The sequence below is a fragment of the Eurosta solidaginis genome, chromosome 3 (assembly GCF_040869045.1).
Source record: "Eurosta solidaginis isolate ZX-2024a chromosome 3, ASM4086904v1, whole genome shotgun sequence".
NCBI lineage: Eukaryota > Metazoa > Arthropoda > Insecta > Diptera > Tephritidae > Eurosta > Eurosta solidaginis.
In genome coordinates this window covers 180,955,540-180,978,160 of record NC_090321.1, presented here as the reverse complement: position 1 = coordinate 180,978,160, position 22,621 = coordinate 180,955,540, and the positions used below count along the sequence as shown (strand labels likewise).

At 36.1% G+C, this 22,621-nt stretch overlaps 1 protein-coding gene across 21 annotated transcripts in view; it reads left to right on the top strand.

The window, feature by feature from the left end:
- The window catches only part of NKAIN (Sodium/potassium-transporting ATPase subunit beta-1-interacting protein), a 270,678-nt gene that overhangs the window by 43,954 nt on the left and 204,103 nt on the right, over positions 1–22,621 (top strand). The gene's annotated exons all lie outside the window — the stretch shown is intronic.

Genomic DNA, 22,621 nt, shown 5'->3' with positions numbered 1-22,621 from the left:
TGCTGAAAGATTGATATTTAAAAAGAACCACTCACTTCCTGTTTGTTGGTTTATTGGTTGCATTGATTTCACACCATTCATAGCAAAAATATCTACATTCGTAGAATTATGAATGAAATATGCATCACCACATATGGCTAACAGATTTTTCTGCACGAACATTTGTACGTACGAATCTATGCAGTATTATAAGCACTAAATTAGATTTTCGAATTGACGGGATGTTACTTATTCACTACTTCACACATAATATACATATTGAAGAAAAGTTGCGTGCAAAAAACTTGCAGCAAAAATGTTTCTCCCCAGCGGGTTAGGGGGCTTAGAATATACCCGCTGTAGGTATGCCTGTCGTAAGAGGCGACTAAAATACCAAAGTAATTCAAAGGGTTGTGTAGCGCAACACTCTCAAGGGGTTACCAGCGCAATATATAGCTTACCCAACTCAATTGTCAACCTCAGCTACCCTGTTTCATTAACAGCCGACGCTCTGGTGACCCCGAACTCCTGATGGATCTAGGGGTGGCAAGGGCGGGATGGCCTAGAAGGTTACATGCGGTCATACCAAATCGTTTCCGAGATGGTCGGGCTTGTACCTTTATGGTGCTTGTTACCGGAACGTACCAGATCTGCATCCGGCAAAGGACCATCAACATCGATAACACTCCCCAAGGCCTTCGGGGAGTGTCCTGAACGCTACAACAACAACAATAATAGCAAAAATGTTTGGCAAGTTTTGCCAGTAATATTCTTCTTTATTCGTTAGTTAAAATAAAAATATAATTAATCATCACATAAAGAAAACTCTGTTTATAAATTTCGAAAACGTTTTCAAAAAAACTTACTAGTTCGTAAAAATTTCCTTAAAAATTTCCAAATTTGTATTTACAATTTTAGGTAAGCAGATCGATCCAAAATTTTCGGCGAATAAAATCAATGCGAATTTGGAGAAGTTTTCATAAAAATTTACAATATTTTAATGAAGATTTTGCGAAAACTTCTCGAATTTTTTCGAAAACGTTCTCCAAATTGGTTTATATACAGCAGAGAACACAAAAACAGAAGTGGTATTTAGTTTTGATCAATTTCGTTTTTCATCTTTTTACTTTCGATATTTTTGGAAAAAATAGTAGTGAACGTTTTTATCAAATTTCGTCGATTAAATTCTTTACTTTTTATTTTCGATATGTTAAAGAAAAATTCTATACAAATTTTTTATTGGATATATGCAAACCAAACTCAAAACCAATTTCGAAAAAATTTTAAAATTGTAAAAAAAAACATTACGAAAACTTCGAAAGGTGTTTCAGATTTTCTCTTATATAAAAAATGTAACATTTTGTATGGCAGAAAATCTGAAAAACCCTTGCGAAAAAAACAGTAAAAATCAATTCGAATTTTGAGAGAAGATTTCGCTAATTGGTTTGCATAGTTTCAGCTAACAAAATCTACAGAATTTTTCCTTAAAATATGGTCAATGAGTAGAAAAGAATTTAATGGACAAAATTTTATAAAAATTGCCACTGTTTACTGTTCACTGCTACATTTTTCTTATAGCGTTTTCTTTTCTGGCTATAGTGTTAAGCTTTTTGGTCGCCACGCAAGGGTTGTTGTTCTATTCTAAAAAACAGGCAACGCCTTTACGGGGTATTTCGTTCTTTTGTGAAAATTGTTGCCTGCTCGCAACGCAAAAGCGTTACGCTTTTACCCTGTATAAAATGGCGGCGTGGCAGTGCAACTCTGTGAAACTCTCAATTCGCTCTTTTTTTCAGTTTTGGGAATTGAATCTTCCAATTCCAATAAATGGCAAGAGGACCCTTAAATTGCCTCTTAAATCGCCAGGTTAACAAACGTAAAAGGGTACTATACTTGCAACATATAGATGTGTCTAAGCAGCTAACACATGCCGCAATGTTAATATCCGTCGCACAAAAGTTTCCCTTGATATTTTCCTTTTTGTAAATCCAGTTTTAGGCAAAAGTTGACAATCTAAATAATGCGTCTTGAATTTCTTCGCTTTTGATTGAATAATGAAGTACAGCAATTAGAGAAATCTTCAAATTTATACACGTGTATACTATCAAATATAACAGCTGATCAATCATTCACCAAAATCGAGGCCATTTGAACGTCGGATGATATGTATGTACCATGGCGCAACGATGCAAGGTGGCAGCATGGAACAGCTGATTATAAACTTTTTTTAATTGATTTGATACATCAACCTCCGGTGCCGTACGATTTTGACATTTGTCCATCGAATTTACAAAAACAAAATACATGGAATTTTTATTTATGTTTGTAGGTATGTCACCATGCTGCCACCTTGTATTATTCCGCTATGGTATGTACTTAAACAATGTCAATTCGCTCTTGAATTCCACATATACTCCGTTAATATGAGTGCACAGATCACCTACCAGATTGCGCATTCACGAGTTCAAAATTGCTTCGTTGTGCGCATCTACGTCACAGTTGACTGTTTGAGCGAATGAAAGAAAGAGAGAAAAAAACAAGAGCTAAAGGAAAACGTAAGAATTGCCCATAACACAGAGATGATATAATGTTTACATGCGCAATGCGCAATCTTCTTGTGTGATTTGTGATATGAGTGAATATGGTGAGATGAAATGTTCTTTGTATGCACTATAAATGTTGACAATTTTCTGGGGTAGGAGTAATACTATGTTCAAACAGAAAAATAAATTGAGGAAAATTCCATTTGAATTGAGTGGTGTTCATACAACTCGATTTAGCTTACACAATAGTAATTTGATAGCTGGTTGGCTCATCGCTACAGCAAGAACATACCTTTGTTCAGACTGTCAAAATGAACACGCACATTATTAGGCGAATGAAATGAAATGAAAACATAAAACTTTGGAATTTTTGTGTGTTGTAAGAAAATGTGTTCAATGTTTTGGTTTCATTTTGATTTTGCCATCTTCTTTTGACAATCCCTACTCCAGTGAAAAGAAAGACATAAAATCAGCTGATGAGGCGAGCCAACCATATAGTTCAGCCATGCGTAACTGACGTTTAAGTATACTCAATAAACACACTTTACAATGTTGCATTTGCAGTTTGAAACAATTTATTACGCAATTTTTTTTAAATTGGCAATTTATTATTACAATTTATTATATGAAAAATTGCGTAATAAATTGCCCAAATAGTATAAATTGCCAATTTGGTGTGTGTTTGAACCTAGTATAACACTATTAAGGCTTTACCATTTACTTAGGCAACAATTTTTTTCAGAAAAGAAAACGCTATTAGTTTATTAGAGGTTTGTTATATATCAACGAGAATAAAAAAAGAAGAAAATAATTTATCAAATCGGTTGTAGATTTTTGCTGCTATTGTCTAACTCGCAAGTGTATATGTATACTTCCCAGCATTCATACAAGTTAGAATTGAGATACATAGCTACTGTCAATAGGTAGCGTTGTCAACTGTATGTAGTTAGGTGGCGAAGTGTTGAAGGACGTTTGAAGAATGTACGCAGCAGGAAGTGTTAGCGGATATTTTAAGTAGAATTAAGGCCTAGCTTCGATAAAAAGTGTATTTATTTTAAGTGTGAATAAAAGTCAAACCCGAAAGATTGCTACAACTGTCCCAAAATTGTACCGAAACAGTTTCGAAATGATTTTGAAGTTTCCCGAAATGAAGTTTCCTGATACTCAAAAATTTTCTAGAAATACTGAAAAAAAAATTTGAAAATTCGATGGTAATTTTTGAAATTTTGATTAATTCTAATTCTCCCTACCTTTGAATAACCTTTGACATTTTTTTGAATGTGGTTTCTGTTAGGGAATTTGCGATATTTTAGATGAAAATTATCAATTAAGCTGGGAGCCGCTGCATTTGAATTTTTTTCAGCATTAACCAAGTGTGTACTTACTTTTGTGAGTAACTGTATGTTTATAAGTTTCGCTTTCATTCATTCTTAAAATAAATACACTTTTTATCGCTGGCCTTTTCTATGTAAGAAATATTAATTGTAATAACGGAAATACAGCAGCCAAAACGAAAATAGCAGTGGCAATATTCATCACATTTTGTCAATTAAATTCTTTTTTTTTTATTTTTGATAATTAGGTAAAAGATTTTTATGAATTATGCTGTCGAAAATTCAAAAAATTTTTCGATCTTTTCAAGCTATTTATTTAGGATTTTTTTAAGTTATTTGAGTATGCAGTTTTGTAGCTCAATAAATTTTAGTATGAAAAAGTACAAAAAAGGTCTCTCAAAACTCGTATTGATTTTTAACAATTTTTTTTTTTGAAGGGTGTTTTAGTTTTTTCCATGCGAAGGGATCAAAGCCTTATTTTTTATATGGAAGCAAATCTGAAACACCCTTTGGCAAAAGATTGCCAAAAATCAATGCGAACGAAATTTCAGTAAAATATTTTATATGTGAAAAAGGTGGCTTATAACTACAAAAAAAAAACCACTGTTAACAGCTGTTTCTTTTTTAAGTCATAAGCCACCTTTTCATAGGCCGGGTCACATATATGTATCAAAATTTGCAAAAGTTATCACGCTCTCAGGATGGACGGGCGAACGGACGGCCATGGCTTTGTTAATTCCTTCTTTCACTCTAAGTATTGGGCCATTTGGAAACATATTTATATTTTTAAAATTTTTTTATGCCTTTACAATGTACCGGTGGAGAATTAATACACTTCGTATGGTATCACGGCTGATTGTAAGAATTTACGAAATTAATGTGCCATATTCAGTTGAATTATTTACCTACGTAAAAACGGCTTAACCTGTATTCGTTACTATGTAACTTATCAAGAATTCATATCATGGAACTCTGAAAACAGTTGCATCGAATATCGAAGCTACTCAATGTGGTAGCAACCGGTGGGGTTGAACTGGTTGAGCAACCAATCATTTAATTTTGTGTAGTGGGAGGAACGCCACAAATTAAATGGGGTTACACTGAAATGCAGCCCTTGGTCGGGAAAACAAATGCCGAGTCGCTTCGGTACGTAGAACCGGCTGCCGTGGGAAGCGTAGAACCGACTGTAGTGTAGTCAGGTATTTTTAAGCAAGGTTTATTATCCTACGCGTTTCAGTACAGCTTACATCTTCATCAGGGAGATTTCAAACATTTCAGTTTGAAGCATGAAGAAAGACAAGTATCAAAGCCCATCAAAAAATGTGTTTGGCGTTAAGTTCGATATCTTTCGGACATCAAGTATTTAACACTTATTATTATTATTATTATTAATTGGTCTGGAAGCACTACGACCTTTGTGCAGATCTATTGTGCAAGACCTTTCAGCCTAATTTTATATCTGGAGGCTCTTGATGTATCTAAGTACCTCTTTAGGCTTTTTACTCCATATCGCATAGGAATTAAGAGTCCCACCACCTAGATGGGATAGTCTCTGCCTAGCTAGAGCGACGCATTCGCAGAGAATGTGAACCGGCGTTTCATCATCCAGCTCACAGAAACGACAAATTTGGGTATCAGATAGATTTAATTTACTTAGGTGATATGTTGTTGTTGTTGTAGCAATGCTCGCCCCACCTAATAGCCGCGGCCGATCACAAATTGTCATCAATATCCTCTAACGGGAGTCCAAGGAAACTTGCCGTTTCAACAGGGGTGGACCATAAGGAAAGGGGTGTTAGAGGCGTTGGTTCCACATTACAATTAAAGAGATGGTTGGTGTCATGTGGGGACACATTGCAAGCGGGGTAGGTGATATCGTAGACCGCAGTGTCACGTGTAGTACCCAGTAAGAGTTCTTAGGTCGTCCCTGCTTAGGTTAATGAGTTTGGCTGATACTTTCGTTGCCGGAAGTATAAACAGTTTGGCCTGCCTTTGCCCTGGGCAGTGAATCCAGTACACTTAAGTAAAAATACAAATACTTGTTGCTTTCAAGTGCAAACTTATAACTGATAAATTGTTACTTTGTAGATTACCACGCATTAAAAATAACTCTAATATGATTAATTCTGCTTATCAGTTATGTTAGTAAGCAATCGTTTGCAATTCAAACTGAGTATGTGTGGTTGTGTAGTGATCGAAAAGAAAGTCATGGGCATTCTTATCTCTACGCCTTGCCACACCACAGTTACTGGCCAAATTTGTTTTTTCCAAACATTTATGCATGAAAGAATAAAAATTTACATAAACATCAATTTGGTTGGAATATTAAAGATTATTATGGGAATGAAAAAATTTAATTCTGTACATTGACATAGGAATATTTTATATGCATACATGAGATAACAATAAATAACAAACACCCTTCACAACACTCGACCATTACCCGTAGGGAAAATATCTAGTTCAAAACTGGTGCGTTTCTAGCGCATTCGGTACCACAAGTAGTTCGCCAGCTATATTTTTAACATGCTTTCAACAAGGGAATTTAACATGGCCATGTTCTATGTGGTGGAAATTGTGCCCATTGCATTACCGAACTACAAAAAAATGCCCACTTTTAAACATTTACAGTTTAGATCCTGTTCTTTTCTTGGTACTACTTCGTTGGATCCGAAATTCTACATGTTGCTTCTAGTACGATGTTATCTCCCTTATCGATAGTTTCGAACGTGTTCCGAAAGTGTGGGAAGAGAAAGCATACTCATTAGGGCGGGTCGATTTGTGGGGAGGCAAAAAAATCGCCCATTGCTCTGTGAAAATCATATTCTAGGGATCAAAATAAGAAACTTTGCCGAAGGAACCATACCTCTAAAATTTTCCCCTACCCAAAAGTTCGCCAAAATTGAGGGGGGGGGGGGGGGGGGAGACGTCAGAATTCGTTTTAGAGGTATGGTTCCTTCGGCAAAGTTTCTTATTTTGATCCCTAGAATACGATTTTCACAGAGCAATGAGCGATTTTTAAATCGACCCGGCCTAATACTCATAGTCAAAGCTTTTTTAAGCTTATAGCAGACTTTTGTTGGTTGTCTATTTTTCAAATATATGTGAAATCTGTATATCTATAAATCTTATAAAATAAAGTCGCTAAATGCCATGTATGCACATAACTTCACACAGAATGCTCTGATTTTAAAACGGGTTTTTGCATTTGAAAGCTTAGCTACGTGAGATGGTACAGTTAATATAATTTGATGATATATATTATAGGGGCGTGGCACATTGCCAAAATGTAGTAAAAAATCATACAATTTTTGTTTACACTCATAAACGGATGGTGGATTTAAAAAATTTTACTTTTGAGTAAAACTTTGAAATATTTACCTTCGATCTGCATCAAAAAAAAAAAAAAGATTCCTTTCTTATATCAGCCAAATTGTTTAGACCAGGGCCATTCATTTCATAGCACAATTGTGCCGTCTCAATTCACACGCATATGATTCGCTCTGTCGTCGTTAATTGAGTTAAGGCTCCATTACTGATACTTAGCATAGACTTGACTTGACTTGGCGTAAACTTGGCAACTTAGCCACGATTATACTCCACTTAGCGCATACAATCTGGCATCATAATCAGGTATAAAATTTACTTTTAAATAAATGCCAATTTGTATGACAAAATGTCAAAATGACATGGAAACAAACAAATGGCATCTCAAAATGTAAACGTCACTTAGAACTTACATAGAAAATCAAAATTCAACAGACTTCTAAGTCAAGTTAAGTGTTGCCAAGTTTTGAGTAATCAGTAACATGCACTGTTCATTTAACAGAACTGTAAGTGACAGTTCTCAAGTCAAGTCAAGTCTATGCTAAGTATCAGTAATGGAGCCTTAAAGCCGGAGTCATTGGTGCCGTATGTCGTATCGCTGTATCCGTATCCCTAACGTAATCAGCTGTTTATCGTTACGACGGTAAACCAAAACCCAATTGGTTGGCTACGATACGGTTACGACCTTAGCGGCACCAATAATCGATTGCATTGATTCTCATAAGGTTGTTCGAATCAGCTGTTAAAAGGTTACCGATACGGTTACCGATAACGGTAACCAAAATCCAATTGGTTGGCTACGATACGGTTACGACCTTAGCGGCACCAATAATCGATTGCATTGATTCTCATAAGGTTGGTCGAATCAGCTGTTAAAAGGTTACCGATACGGTTTCGTTTCCAGGAATGGGTCTTGAAGTTCATTCGATTGTAAACAAAAGTTCGTTCGTTTCCAACAATGGGTCTTGAACATTAGATGGCTATAGAGTTGCCTAAACTACCAAAAAAAAAACTCCAAGAAATCCGTTCGGTTTCATTATTTTCAAAAAATCAGCAAGTAAGGTGATAAAAACTTATTAAAATTTATAAAAAAAGGCAAAGTTTTGTAGAAATATTTTGTGGTAGATAAGTGAAAAAATATGAAATAATATATTTCGATTGCGTTGCTTTGCTTTGTTGCGCTGGCACCGCCATAAGATAACAATGAACTTTGATGCGACCAAAATGTTTATTTACATACATATGTATATCCACATACAATAAAAAACGCAAAAAATTTATAAGAAATTACGAAATTATATCACTTGGTGAAGTATCTGCGTTGTCGTCCGCAAAAGGCTGTTAATTATACATGTTGCGTTAACATATACGTATACCTACAATTTATCTCAGCTGTCAAAAGTGGAATGTTGCAACGCTCCACAAAAACCTGGCCTTTATGCATCCATTTACATCAATGCGAAGACTAAGAAGCTGACTTTTTCTCCAATTGAAAGCTGCTATCAAAACTCGTTTCGTGTGCAGCCCTTCGATGAAAGGTGTTGTCACTGATAAATTTTCCACGGGTGAAAAATAGTTATTTTGTCTTCGGATTTATAATCCTGACAAAAATTCGAGTTTTTTGATATCCCATTTGACAATCTTGAGTAAGTTTTCAGTGAAAATTATAAATTAAACCTTTACCATGTAAAATACCCCAAAGTTATTCTGAAATGCCCAAATTTGATTTTGAGCATGATGGTATCTATGGCCAATATTATAAAAAATGCACATTTTCACGCGCTCTCAGAGAGCGAGAAGTTTCATATCATGTCATCTGTGCTAGTAAGCGACTAAATGAAAAATCAATTCACCCGCACGATCATCGCGACGATTGCGCTCTCACTAATACAGATGCACTTTCAGTTTTGAATGGCCCTGGTTTAGACAAAAGTAACATTTTTATCAAAAAATGCGTATGTGTGTTTGTTCGCTGTGAACTGTCCGCGCTAATTGCTTTTAAGTGAGGCTTGATGCGACACATACATACGTACATACATATATATAGCATTCGCTGCGTTATTTAACTTCGGGCGTAGGTTTATAGGTATGTATGGATGTACATCACTACATAGTATAAAACAAAGTCGCTTTTTCTGTCCCTATGTCCCTTTGAATGCTTAAACTTTAAAAAATACGCAACAGATTTTGATGCGCTTTTTTTTTAATAGATAAAGAGTGATTGAAGAGGAAGTAACGGATGAACATATTTGGCTGAAAATTGGTGGAGGGGTAGCTTAGAAGCAGGAGACAGACAGGGTAATTTTTATCCCGTTCTGGATAGGGTCTTGAGATCAAAACGTGGACCTGGGTAGTCCTGGGATATGTTTGTACAATATGGGTATCGAATGTAAGCTGTTTATGAGTACTTTGATACGGGGTATTTTACGTACCCGCGGGTAACTAGGGTCTCGAGATATAAGCGAAAACGTGGACGCGGGTACCCCTATAATGTGTTTATAGAATATGGATAACGAATGAATGCTGTTGATGAGTGCTTTAGTACATGGTAGTTTTCAAACCTATTGGTGAAGGATCTCGAGATATAGGCCAAAACGTGCATCAGGGTAACACTAGGATGTGTTTTTACATTATGGGTATCAAACTGAAGCTGTTGATGAGTGCTTTAGTACAGAGTGATTTTTATACCGCTGGGTGATTAGGGTCTCAAGATGTGGGCAAAACCTGGACCCGGATACCCCTAGAATGTGTGTGTAATAGGAATATCAAATGAAAGTTGTTGCTGAGAGCTTTAAAGTAATTTTCATTGTGATATTCGATTTAGTTGCATTTCCTTGCAAAACTGATAAATGTGCATGCGAAGCCGAAATAAAGACATGAACTAAAATACCCACATAACTATTTACATACGTCCTATACGATTTGCCTTGAAATAAGGGATGAAGAAGAATGGGAAAAACTTTAGAGAAGAGAAAAGAGAGAAGGAGACTGAGAAAGAGATAGAGTGAGATGAAAATAGAGATAGATGAAGCGAAAATACGGAGGGAGGAGTGAATAGAAGGATTTAGAAAAAGTGAGGAGGAGGGAGGGGGGCAGAGTTAGACGGAAAAAGCTTATTAAAATGTATGGAGATAGACCAAATTTAGGGCAGAACAACGTCTGACGGGTCTGCTAGTATGAAATATAAAAACCAAACTGTCGATTTTATAACTGGAGAAAATCTGATTACTAAGGAACTAGTACTTATTTGGCTCTTTAGGTCTAGTTCCGAACCAGAACTTTGTATCACTTGTTACTGACTTCCCCTCAGGGTTCGTTTGGGTCTTACCGATTTGTCCGGGATGACTCTTATTACAGAATAGTGGCAAAATTGTATGTAAAGTACATATGAAACTTATACAATCAATGAACTTACCTACTGAACACAAGTTTAATTAGTTAAATTGTATGAAACCTTTTTTCAGCGTTTTAGTCATACAATTAATTGAATTTATCAATCATTGATGCCAACCATAAAAAAGGGATTTTAATATGATCAGATACATCACAGAACAAATGTATGTATGTATACATCTCTCCTTTCTATGGGTACACAATAGTTACAACAACACATGTATAATACGTGTGTAACTACAACCAACATTTTTTGTTTCGAACACTTTTATTAATGTCAAGCGCGCTGACCTTATGCTCTATCATCAATTAAGTAATAATTTTATTAATTAGTTTATTGAGATATGAAGAGTAGATTTCCCTGCATTATTTTTTTGCGAAAGAAAATCAATCAGCGATATGAATATATCTGAAAACGAAGGCATTGAGAAAACGTTCACACGGAAGTTTGATCTTTTTATCCTACATATTGACTTACGGCAAATTTGATGAGGGAATTTTCCAGTGTTTGCACTGCTGACTAAACTTCAACTATTAAATTTCTATTGCAAAGTCATTATTTGTAAAATAACAGCGCCTATCGCAATGACTACGAAAATGAATTATGCAGACACTTAAATGAAATTAACTGCTGAACTGATGACAACGTACGACGATGGACTGCGAATGAGAAACGACTATCCAGTAAATATCGCGGGGAATGCGGCCGCCGCCCGGTGGTTTGTCAGGCGTCGTGATATGAGCAATCGGTTCTCTAACTTCGGGCACTATACAGGACTATTGGTCAAGCAACTGGAGCTCAACTATAGGGTGTTCGAAGGTGGTCTGGGAGTGCCTGACTTCGCTTGCCATTGCATCGAACTATTATACGATTAGGATTATGTGGGTCCTGGGCCATAATGATATGTGGCAACTGTAATGCGAATCTCTTAGTCCGCATCGGTACAATTGAACCGGATAAAAATGGCTGTAGGGACTTCCGGATTCCGGTAGCCACATGTGGTCCGCTCCTGCATAGATCGCCCTCTAGTCAAGCCCAACAAATGTAGGGCGGACACCACCTCTTGCAGGCTAGCAGATCGCCCTGGCCGGATGTGGATGGCAGGAGGTCTGCTGAAAAGATTGGGCTCACTAAGGCTCATCTATCAATGGTCATTGGGGTTTTGATAAGGCACTGTCCAATGGGAATCCATGCTGTACACCTCAGTATAATAGAAACCACATCTACGGCAGCTGTATGGAGGATGATGAGATGGAATCATAGAGTCACTTAATGCTTGATTGCGCAGCTTTCTCAAGAAATAGGGGAAAATATTTCGGCCACGACTAACATAGATCTCCAAAGGATTTATCCATTTATCCAAGGTTGGGCTCTCATTAAAAATTATATCGTTTAACGATTCTCTAAATGGCTATAGCAACGTCACCGTTATTTTATGTGGTATCACAACGGACCTCCATGCTGTTCAAGTGAGTAGGGAAGCTACCACCTCACCTAACCTAAAAGTCGACAGCTATATTCCATTATTTTTTGGAAAATGAAGTATTCCACATATGTAAGCTTTTAGTGAAATTACAAGCTTCCACGTACATGTTCAAATGAGGAAGAAATGATGGAAATTATCTCATCCGAAAAATCGGTTGTATGGGATATATAATATATATACATATATTATACGTATATGTATGTTATATTGGTCCAATCAGGTTAGTTATCGCATAGCCAAATACCTATAATATCAAGAGACATGTTTGCATTCAAACAAACATGCGGACAGAAAGGCGGATATGGCTGAACCAACTCAGCATGTTATCCCTTTCTTATTTAAGAAGTTTCCATTTTCATAAAAAGTATAAAAGTTCTGTGGCCATTTGGTTAGATTACCGATATCAATATATTTGTTGTTGGGAGCCAAGCGGAGCCAAAGTGATGTCGTTGTCGGTTATAGAGAGCCAATAGAGCTATGCATATGCATATTTACTTTTGTCCATGTTGTGCTGAACCCGGATTTGAGAGGTGTTTATCTCGTACTCACCCAAAATCCAGAGTAAATGACTAAATGGAAAAAACCGATTATTACTGAAAACCAATTGATTAGTAACTTTAGCTTATCGGACTCTTTAATTAGTTTTTTAATTTTTGTGCATGCTAATCAGTGATTAGGGACGCGTGCCACGAGCTAATAAGAAGAATTACAACAAACTGTTTGAATAATTTCGTTAACTAAAATTATTATAATCTCCAGCGGGTTAGGGGGCTTAAAATATTCCTACGGCAAGCTTGCCTGTCGTAAGGGGCTACTTTGGTAAAAATAATAGAAGGTTCGTGGGGCAAAATAACCGTCGTCATCGCAGTCGGACTAATATCCGTAACACGCTCTAAAATATTTTTGCGGCTAAAAGAATTACAACCACATTACAATTTTTTATTATCTACGATTCTCAATAACAAAAGCAGCATCAGCTTGTACCTTCTTGAATAAACTGACAAACAATTTATTATTTGTGATGATGATAATGAAGTTATAGAATTAAGTAATTTATGCTCAGTGCTCACAACGTAGATTAAAACAATGAATTTATGATCAACTCAAACAAAAAAACGATTTTTCCAGAGAAAAAATTTTACAATTTCTATATTTGATTTATTTTGTGAAAGTGTATGTATGTTATTGATAATTTAAAATTTAGTCATAAAATAATTAAATTATGAAATGAAATATTCAATAAATTAAAAAAATTGTATATATAACAATTTCACGCAAGCCATAAGAACTCTGGTGCGCGCACTAAAATTTAATTTTGTGTTAAAGTGCAGCTCTAAAAAAATAAATTACAATTAAAACTAAAAACAACAAGTAAGGAAGGCTAAGTTCGGGTGTAACCGAACATTACATACTCAGCTGAGAGCTTTGGAGAGAAAATAAGGGAAAATCACCATGTAAGAAAATTAACCTAGGGTAACCCTGGAATGTGTTTGTATGACATGGGTATCAAATGGAAGGTATTTTAAAAGGGATTGGGCCATAGTTTTATAGGTGGACACCTTATCGAGATATCGCCATAAAGCTGGACCAGGGGTGACTCTAGAATGTGTTTGTACGATATGGGTATCAAATTAAAGGTATTAATGAGGGTTTTAAAAGGGGTGGCCCTTAGTTGTATATGTGAAGGCGTTTTCGAGATATCAACCAAAATGTGGACCAGGGTGACCCAGAACATCATCTATCGGGTACCGCTAATTTATTTATATATGTAATACCACGAACAGTATTCCTGCCATGATTCCAAGGGCTTTTAATTTCGCCCTGCAGAACTTTTTAATTTTCTTCTACTTAATATAAAGTTTTCTAAAGTTATATTTTGCGTCAAAGAAACCAATCGAATCACCATGTTTGATCCTTTTTTTTCGTATTTGGTATAGGATTATGGCATTTTTCTCATTTTTCGATATTTTCGATATCGAAAAAGTGGGCGTGGTCATAATCGGATTTCGCCCGTTTTTAATACCAAGACAAAGTGAGTTCAGATAAGTATGCGAACTAAGTTTAGTAAAGATATATCTATTTTTGCTTAATAAATTTTGATTTTGGCGACCTTTTTGTTAACTAATCAGTTTTTGCTAGCTGGCAAATAAAAACACAAGGGTATTTTATATATTACCAATATATTTCGATTACACACGGTAATCGTCTTCAGGGTGAAACATTTTTTACACGTGTGTATCACTTGACGTGGAGTTTATCAGTGACAGTGAAGACGATTACCGTGTGTAATCGAAATATATTGGTAATATATAAAAAAACCCTTGTGTTTTTATTTCAATTCGGACCTCAAGCCAGCTAGCAAAAACTGATTATTTTTGCTTAAGTTATCGTGTTAACGGCCGAGGGGAAGGACAGACGGTCGACTGTGTATAAAACTGGGTGTGGCTTCAACCGATTTCGCCCATTTTAACAGAAAACAGTTATCGTCATAGAGGCTATGCCTTTACCAAATTTCACAAGGATTGGTAAATTTTTTTTCGACTTATGGCATTAAAAGTATTCTAGACAAATTAAATGCAAAAGGGCGGAGCCACACCCATTTTTAAATTTTCTTTTATTTTTGTATCTTGTTGTACTATATCATTACTGGAGTTGAATGTTGACATAATTTACTTATATACTCTAAGGATATTAACTTTTTTGTTAAAATTTGACTTACAAACTTTTTTTTTAAAGTGGGCGTGGTCGTTCTCCGATTTTGCTAATTTTTATCAAGCATATATATAGTAATAGGAGTAACGTTCCTGCCAAATAACATCATGATATCTTCAACGACTGCCAAATTACAGCTGGCAAAACTTTTAAATTACCTTCTTTTAAAAGTGGGCGGTGCCACGCCCATTGTTCAAAATTTTACTCATTTTCTATTCTGCGTCATAAGGTCAACTCACCTACCAAGTTTCATCGATTTATCCGTCTTTGGTACTGAATTATCACACTTTTTGGATTTTTCGAAATTTTCGATATCGAAAAAGTGGGCGTGGTTATAGTCCGATTTCGTTAATTTTAAATAGCAATCTGAAATGAGTGCCTAGGAACCTACATACCAAATTTCATCAAGATACCTCAAAATTTACTCAAGTTATCCTGTTAACGGACGGACGGACATGCCTCAATCAAATTTTTTTTCAATACTGATGATTTTGATATATGGAAGTCTATATCTATCTCGATTCCTTTATACCTGTACAACCAACCGTTATCCAATCAAAGTTTATATACTCTGTGAACTCTACTCAACTGAGTATCAAAACAAGTAAGGAAGGCTAAGTTCGGGTGTAACCGAACATTACATACTCAGTTGAGAGCTGTGGAGACAAAGTAAGGGAAAATCATCATGTTGTAAAAAGAACCTAGGGTAACCCTGGAATGTGTTTGTATGTACATGTGTATCAAATGGAAGGTATTAAAGAGTATTTTAAGAGGAAGTGGGCCATAGTTCTATAGATGGACGCCATTTAGGGATATCGCCATAAAGGTGGACCAGACCTGACTCTAGAATTTGTTTGTACGATATGGGTATCAAGTGACATGTCTTAATGATAATTTTAAAAGGGAGTGGGCCTAAGTTCTATAGGTGGACGCCTTTTCGAGATATCGCCATAAAGGTGGACCAGGGGTGACTCTAGAATTTATTTTGTACGATATGGGTATTAAATGAAAGGTATTAATGAGTATTTTAAAAGGGCGTGGGTCTAAGTTCTATAGATGGACGCCTTTTCGAGATATCGCCATAAAGATGGACCAGGGGTGACTCTAGAATTTGTTTGTACGATATGAGTATCAAATGAAAGGTGTTAATGAGTATTTTAAGAGCGCGTTGGCCTTAGTTCTCTATGTGGACGCCTTTTCGAGATATCGCCATATAGGTGGACCAGGGGTGACTCTAGAATGGGTTTGTACAATATGGGTATCAAAAGAAAGGTGTTAATAAGTGTTTTAAAAGGGAGTGGGCCTTAGTTCTATGGGTGGACGCCTTTTCGGGATATCGCCATAAACGTGGACCAGGGGTGACTCTAGAATGCGTTTGTACAATATGGGTATCAAATGAAAGGTGTTAATGAGTATTTTGAAAAGGAGTGGGCCTTAGTTCTATATGTGGACGCCTTTTCGAGATATCGCCATAAACGTGGAACAGGGGTGACTCTAGAATGTGTTTGTACGATATGGGTATCAAACGAAAGGTGCTAATAAGTGTTTTAAAAGGGAGTGGACCTTAGTTCTATGGGTGGACGCCTTTTCGGGATATCGCCATAAACGTGGACCAGGGGTGACTCTAGAATGCGTTTGTACAATATGGGTATCAAATGAAAGGTGTAATGAATATTTTAAAAGGGCGTGGGCCTTAGTTCTATAGGTGAACGGCTTTTCGAGATATCGCCATAAAGGTGAACCAGGGGTGACTCTAGAATTTGTTTGTACGATATGGGCATCAAATGAAAGGTGTTTATGAGTATTTTAAAAAGGAGTGGGCCTTAGTTCTATATGTGGACGCCTTTTCGAGATATCGCCATAAACGTGGAACAGGGTGACTCTAGAATGTGTTTGTACGATATGGGTATCAAATTAAAGGTGTTAATGAGTATTTTAAAAGGGCGTGGGCCTTAGTTCTATAGGTGGACGCCTTTTCGAGATATCGCCATAAAGGTGGACCAGGGGTGACTCTAGAATTTGTTTGTACAATATGGGTATCAAATGAAAGGTGTTAATGAGTATTTTAAAAGGGCGTGGGCCTTACTTCTATATGTGGACGCCTTTTCGAGATATCGCCATAAACGTGGACCAGGGGTGACTCTAGAATGCGTTTATACAATATGGGTATCAAACGAAAGGTGTTAATAAGTGTTTTAAAAGGGAGTGGGCCTTAGTTCTATGAGTGGACGCCTTTTCGGGATATCGCCATAAACGTGGACCAGGGGTGTCTCTAGAATGCGTTTGTACAATATGGGTATCAAAGGAAAGGTGTTAATGAGTATTTTAAAAGGGCGTGGGCCTTAGTTGTATATGTGAAGGCGTTTTCGAGATATCGACCAAAATGTGGACCAGGGTGATCCAGAACATCATCTGTCGTGTACCGCTAATTTATTTATATATGTAATACCACGAAGAGTATTCCTTCCCAGATTCCAAGGGCTTTTGATTTCGCCCTGCAAAACTTTTTCATTTTCTTCTACTTAATATGGTAGGTGTCACACCTATTTTACCAAGTTTTTTTCTAAAGTTATATTTTGCGTCAATTGACCAATACAATTACCATGTTTCATCCCTTTTTTTGTATTTGGTATATAATTATTGCATTTTTTTCATTTTTCGTAATTTTCGATATCGAAAAAGTGGGCGTGGTCATAGTCGGATTCCGGCCATTTTTTACACCAATACAAAGTGAGTTCAGATAAGTACGTGAACTGAGTTTAGTAAAGATATATCGATTTTTGCTCAAGTTATCGTGTTAACGGCCGAGCGGAAGGACAGACGGTCGACTGTGTATAAAAACTGGGCGTGGCTTCAACTGATTTCGCCCTTTTTCACAGAAAACAGTTATCGTCCTAGAAGCTAAGCCTGTACCAAATTTCACAAGGATTGGTAAATGTTTCTTCGACTTATGGCATTAAAAGTATCCTAGACAAATTAAATGAAAAAGGGCGGAGCCACGCCCATTTTGAAATTTTCTTTTATTTTTGTATTTTGTTGCACCATATCATTACTGGAGTTGAATGTTGACATAATTTACTTATATACTGTAAAGGTATTAACTTTTCTTTTAAAATTTTAATTAAAATTTTTTTTTTTTAAAAGTGGGCGTGGTCGGTGTCCGATTTTGCTAATTTTTATTAAGCAGACATATAGTAATAAGAGTAACGTTCCTGCCAAATTTCATCATGATATCTTCAACCACTGCCAAATTACAGCTTGCAAAACTTCTAAATTACCTTCTTTTAAAAGTGGGCGGTGCCACGCCCATTGTCTAAAATTTTACTAGTTTTCAGTTCTGCGTCATAAGTTCAACTCAGCTACCAAGTTTCATCGCTTAATTCGTCTTTGGTAATGAGTTATCGCACTTTTTCGATTTTTCGAAATTTTCGATATCGAAAAAGTGGGCGTGGTTATTGTCCGATATCGCTCATTTTAAATAGCGATCTGAGATGAATGCCCAGGAACTCACATACCAAATTTCATCAAGATACCCCAAAATTTACTCAAGTTATCGTGTTAACGGACAGACGGACGGACGGACGGACTGACATGGCTCAATCTAATTTTTTTTCGATACTGATGATTTTGATATATGGAAGTCTATATCTATCTCGATTCCTTTATACCTGCACAACCAACCGTTATCCAATCAAAGTTAATATACTCTGTGAGCTCTGCTCAACTGAGTATAATTACTTAATGCTCAATTGGCTGAGTTAGCGCGTACATAATGAAAGAGTTGAGTTGGCAGCACTTAAAATTTGAATAGTCAGTGTCAACAAACGATGATGCATCGCTACTAACGGCCCGATTCTTAGCGTTACCGGTAAAATAGTACCCAGAACATTATGTAACCGAAAATCGTTACCAGTTGTTTTATTCGCGATTCTGGCCAAAGTGGTAACGCTGTTATCACCGAAAAACTCACCAGTGTCTGTGGTGAAATTTAAAAGTTGGTTTTCTTCGCTTTACCCATGGCGGAACCAGAGAATTTATACACAATGAGAAGGAGTTTTTGCTAGATTCCAACTTTTTTGCATGTGAACACGTCTTGCACTTCACCACACACAATCCAATTTCAATGTTAACCAGTTAACAGCAGAAAATTCTCTGTCAACAGTTTCAGCTGGTGTATAAATTCTCTGCATTTTCTCTTAAGATGATTTCTTTGTGGGAATATAGGTATTTAGTAGGATTAATTATATTTAAATTTTATTATTTGTAGCAATATATTTGGATGTTTTATGATTTAATATGAATTTGAATTTAATTAATATAATTTAGAAATTTAAAAAAAGGTAAAAAAAAGCTTAATTTCAATGGTAAATGGAGGGTTGAAAATGGCCTTGTGGCGTTGCAAATTCGTATATACGGTCTAAGTAGCAGATAAGACAACACGAAGATTGTAGTAAGTTTGGCGCACATGTTAGGCAGTCGGTTAAGGCTGCAAGTACTTCAGTTTCGAGCCTAAATAAGGCTTTTTTTTTTTTTTGTTGGAAATTCCCATTAAAATATCGGATTATGAATTTTCGATAGGCAAAAGCCGAAAAGTCGATGTCATTTTGCTTATTATATTTGCTAATTATATCATTTTTCTGTAATTTGAAATAATATTTCAAGTACACAGTTTTATAGCCCTTTTAATTCTACCCTAACAAAGTGCAAATGTCAAGTTCATAGAAAATTCCGCCGATTTTTGGCAATTTTTCCCGTTTTTGACTATTTTGCGTTTCAAATCTGTGATTACCTTATTCTGACCTGATCAACTGACCATGTATAATTACAAATACATTGCTAGAGTTGCGCTTTTTCGTTCATTTCAGAGATTCGGTTCTTTCGTTCTTTTTGTTCATCTGTTCCTTTTTTTTCAAGCAAATTTGTTTACTGCCGCTCAGACCCACGAAAAAAGTCAACAAGTATAGAGGGGGGTGTGTATGCAGCAATGCTTTGTGTAGGTATATTTAAATGTGTTATGAATAAATAAGTTAATATATATACATATGTATAATTAACTTCAAAGAGAGTTACAAATTTCGGAAGATCGATGCGTGGGACATATATATAACTAACGGTAATTTCTAACTTGCAAACGTATTTATATGTTGTACAAAGGAGATAGCCCGATTATCCTCTATGGTTCGTATAGTACTTTTTACTTAGCAGCATTCATTAGAGATGCCAAATGCAATTTCTATTATCCAGCAACCTTACACATTTTTATGATGGCCTGGTGAATCGGGCTCTTTTTCAAATTTTCTGCCTTCCTCTGTAGCTTATAAAAAGAAACTTTTTATTGATTTTAGATTGATTTTCAACCACCAAAGCAGAAGAAATACAAAAATAAATAATAAATCATGGAGTCGACGCGGTAGTCGAACTCAGAGTTTATAAAAGTTGTGCGCGCAACATAAGGCACTGAACCATATACCATATTATTTCAAAAATAAGATGGTTGGGGCGTTAGGGAGGAAGAAGGAAAAATAAAATTGTATGCAGATGAGGAAGATGACAAGACAATATGGAAATGAGGAAATTCGATATGAATAAAATTGTATCAGATTGTATGCAAATGAGTAAGACGGTAACATGAATTGTCTGTAGGTGAGGAAGATGGCAATATGGAAATTCGATATTCGAAAGTTAGTTGAAGATGGGGAATTTGTGGTAATATTATTCGAGCAAATATGTTTTTCCCTTTTTCTGATGGCCTGGTAAAATCGGCTGCTTTGGGAAATATGGGCACCTTTCCTGATTCATGTAAAATGGATGGGACCAATTATATAAATAATAAAACAACGAGCGGCATTTGAACCACAAGTTGGAAAAAGAAAAAATGAATTCATACAAGTGCTTTACACCTGCACCAAATATGCTATTAAATAATTGCCTCCTAAGACCTTACTTAATGGGACAAGTCAATTTACAATGAAACAATACCAATCATCATAATTTATTTACAAAAAATCAGAGAATTAAAATTTGTAATATATTTGCTCTGATCAGAGAATTTTTTGGTAACAGACGAACAGAGAAAATAGTTAAGAGTTTTCTGTTACGTCTTGCACCCTGTTAAGTTAACATGAATTTGGGGAATAGTGGTGAAGTGCAAGACGTGTCACATGCAAATGGATCGTAACCAGTGAATGCCAAAAAAACTCCTTCTCATTGTGTTTAAATTCTCTGATTGTAATATATACTGTGAAAGTACATGGAAACAAATATGTATAGCAAGAGGCAACACTTTTTTACTATTATGTTTACTTATTTGCGTTCACAATTCTTTATTTTTCAGTATTGCCTTTTTCTAAACAACAGCTTTTGTGTGGTTACATCGATGCTATCACTTATTTTAGTGGGTAAACAATTATCCGGTTACTTTCGTGGGCAGAGTACCAAAGTTAACATCTGAAGAAAGTTGCCGTGGTGAAGAAAGTTGTTACCACATTAAAATCAGGCTGTAAATGTCATTTTGAAATCATTTCAACAAAAGTATGTCGAATTGGTTGTAAATTTTGACAGACACTAGAAATGGACTAAGATACTTACAAATACATAAATGCGATGACTTGTAATAAAAACAAAGTGATGAGACGAGAAGAGAGATGAGTTACCAAATACATATAACAACCAGCTGGTATATGAAGAGGCCAATAAAAAGCTACATAAAACCCTGCTGGAAAACTGCAACATTGCCAAAAGCAACTATAAAGACATAAGCTTTGTATTCAATAAACCCACACCCCTATTGAGAAAAGATTAAATTCGCTATATGTATCTTCGAAATTATTTGAAACAGCTTTCCGATATTTCTCTATTTAGTATTATGTACTACTAGCAGAGTAGCCGACGTCGTTCGGGTATAAATAAAAGCAGTACTATATAGAATATATATATTAGACTAATCCCAACCCCCATTTGTATGGGAGATGCCACGCCCCTTTTTCGCTAGCTTTAATACTTTCAGATATACTGACAACGAAAAATTCCAGTTCTATGGGAGGTGCCACGCCCCCTTTTTCGTTATACCCAGTTTTCTGGAGGGGGTAGGGATTGGTCTCATATAACCACTCACCCAATTTCAGTCCTCTAGCCTTAATAATTTCAGATATATTGACTACGAAAAATTCCAGTTGTATGGGAGGTGCCACGCCCCCTTGTCGAAAACTTTTTTTTTATATAGCCTACCATAGATTGACGCACTCAGGGTATGTCATGGCAAAAATTCGTTCGATTCCATTCTGCGGTTTAGAACAATTTAGAACAATTTATAAAAATATATAGTAGATGTATGAGTTGGAGTATGAGTGGGTAATGGGAGTGGGAGTAAGGTAGCAGTGTCGGTACAAGTAGAAGGAGGAGTATAAGTAAGCGTTGGAATTGGAGTAGGAGGAGAAGTAGGAGTAGAAGAAGAAGTAGGAGTAAGGGTAGGAGCAGGAGTGGAAGTGGAAGAGTGAGATAGTAAATTCCGTGAGGAACTTAAGGTCGACATTGCATCGCCCGTTAATTTGTGCATGATGCATTCATATTTGTAACAGAGCTCGTCTCGTGTAGGCGAGTTTAACGATATTGGGTTGGAGAACATGTGAAGCTATTAAGCTCTGTATTGCGCTCAAAAACGTCTTGTATTCCTCTAGCCAATTTTCGAGCAAAAGAATGTCTGCTAGGCTTGTAAGTATATCAAAAACAACTCATTATACTCAGCTGAGCAGAGTTCATAGAGTATATTACTTTTGTTCGCATGATAGTACCCCGTAACGGCATAAACTAATCGAGATAGATATAGACTTTTATATATCAAAATAATCTG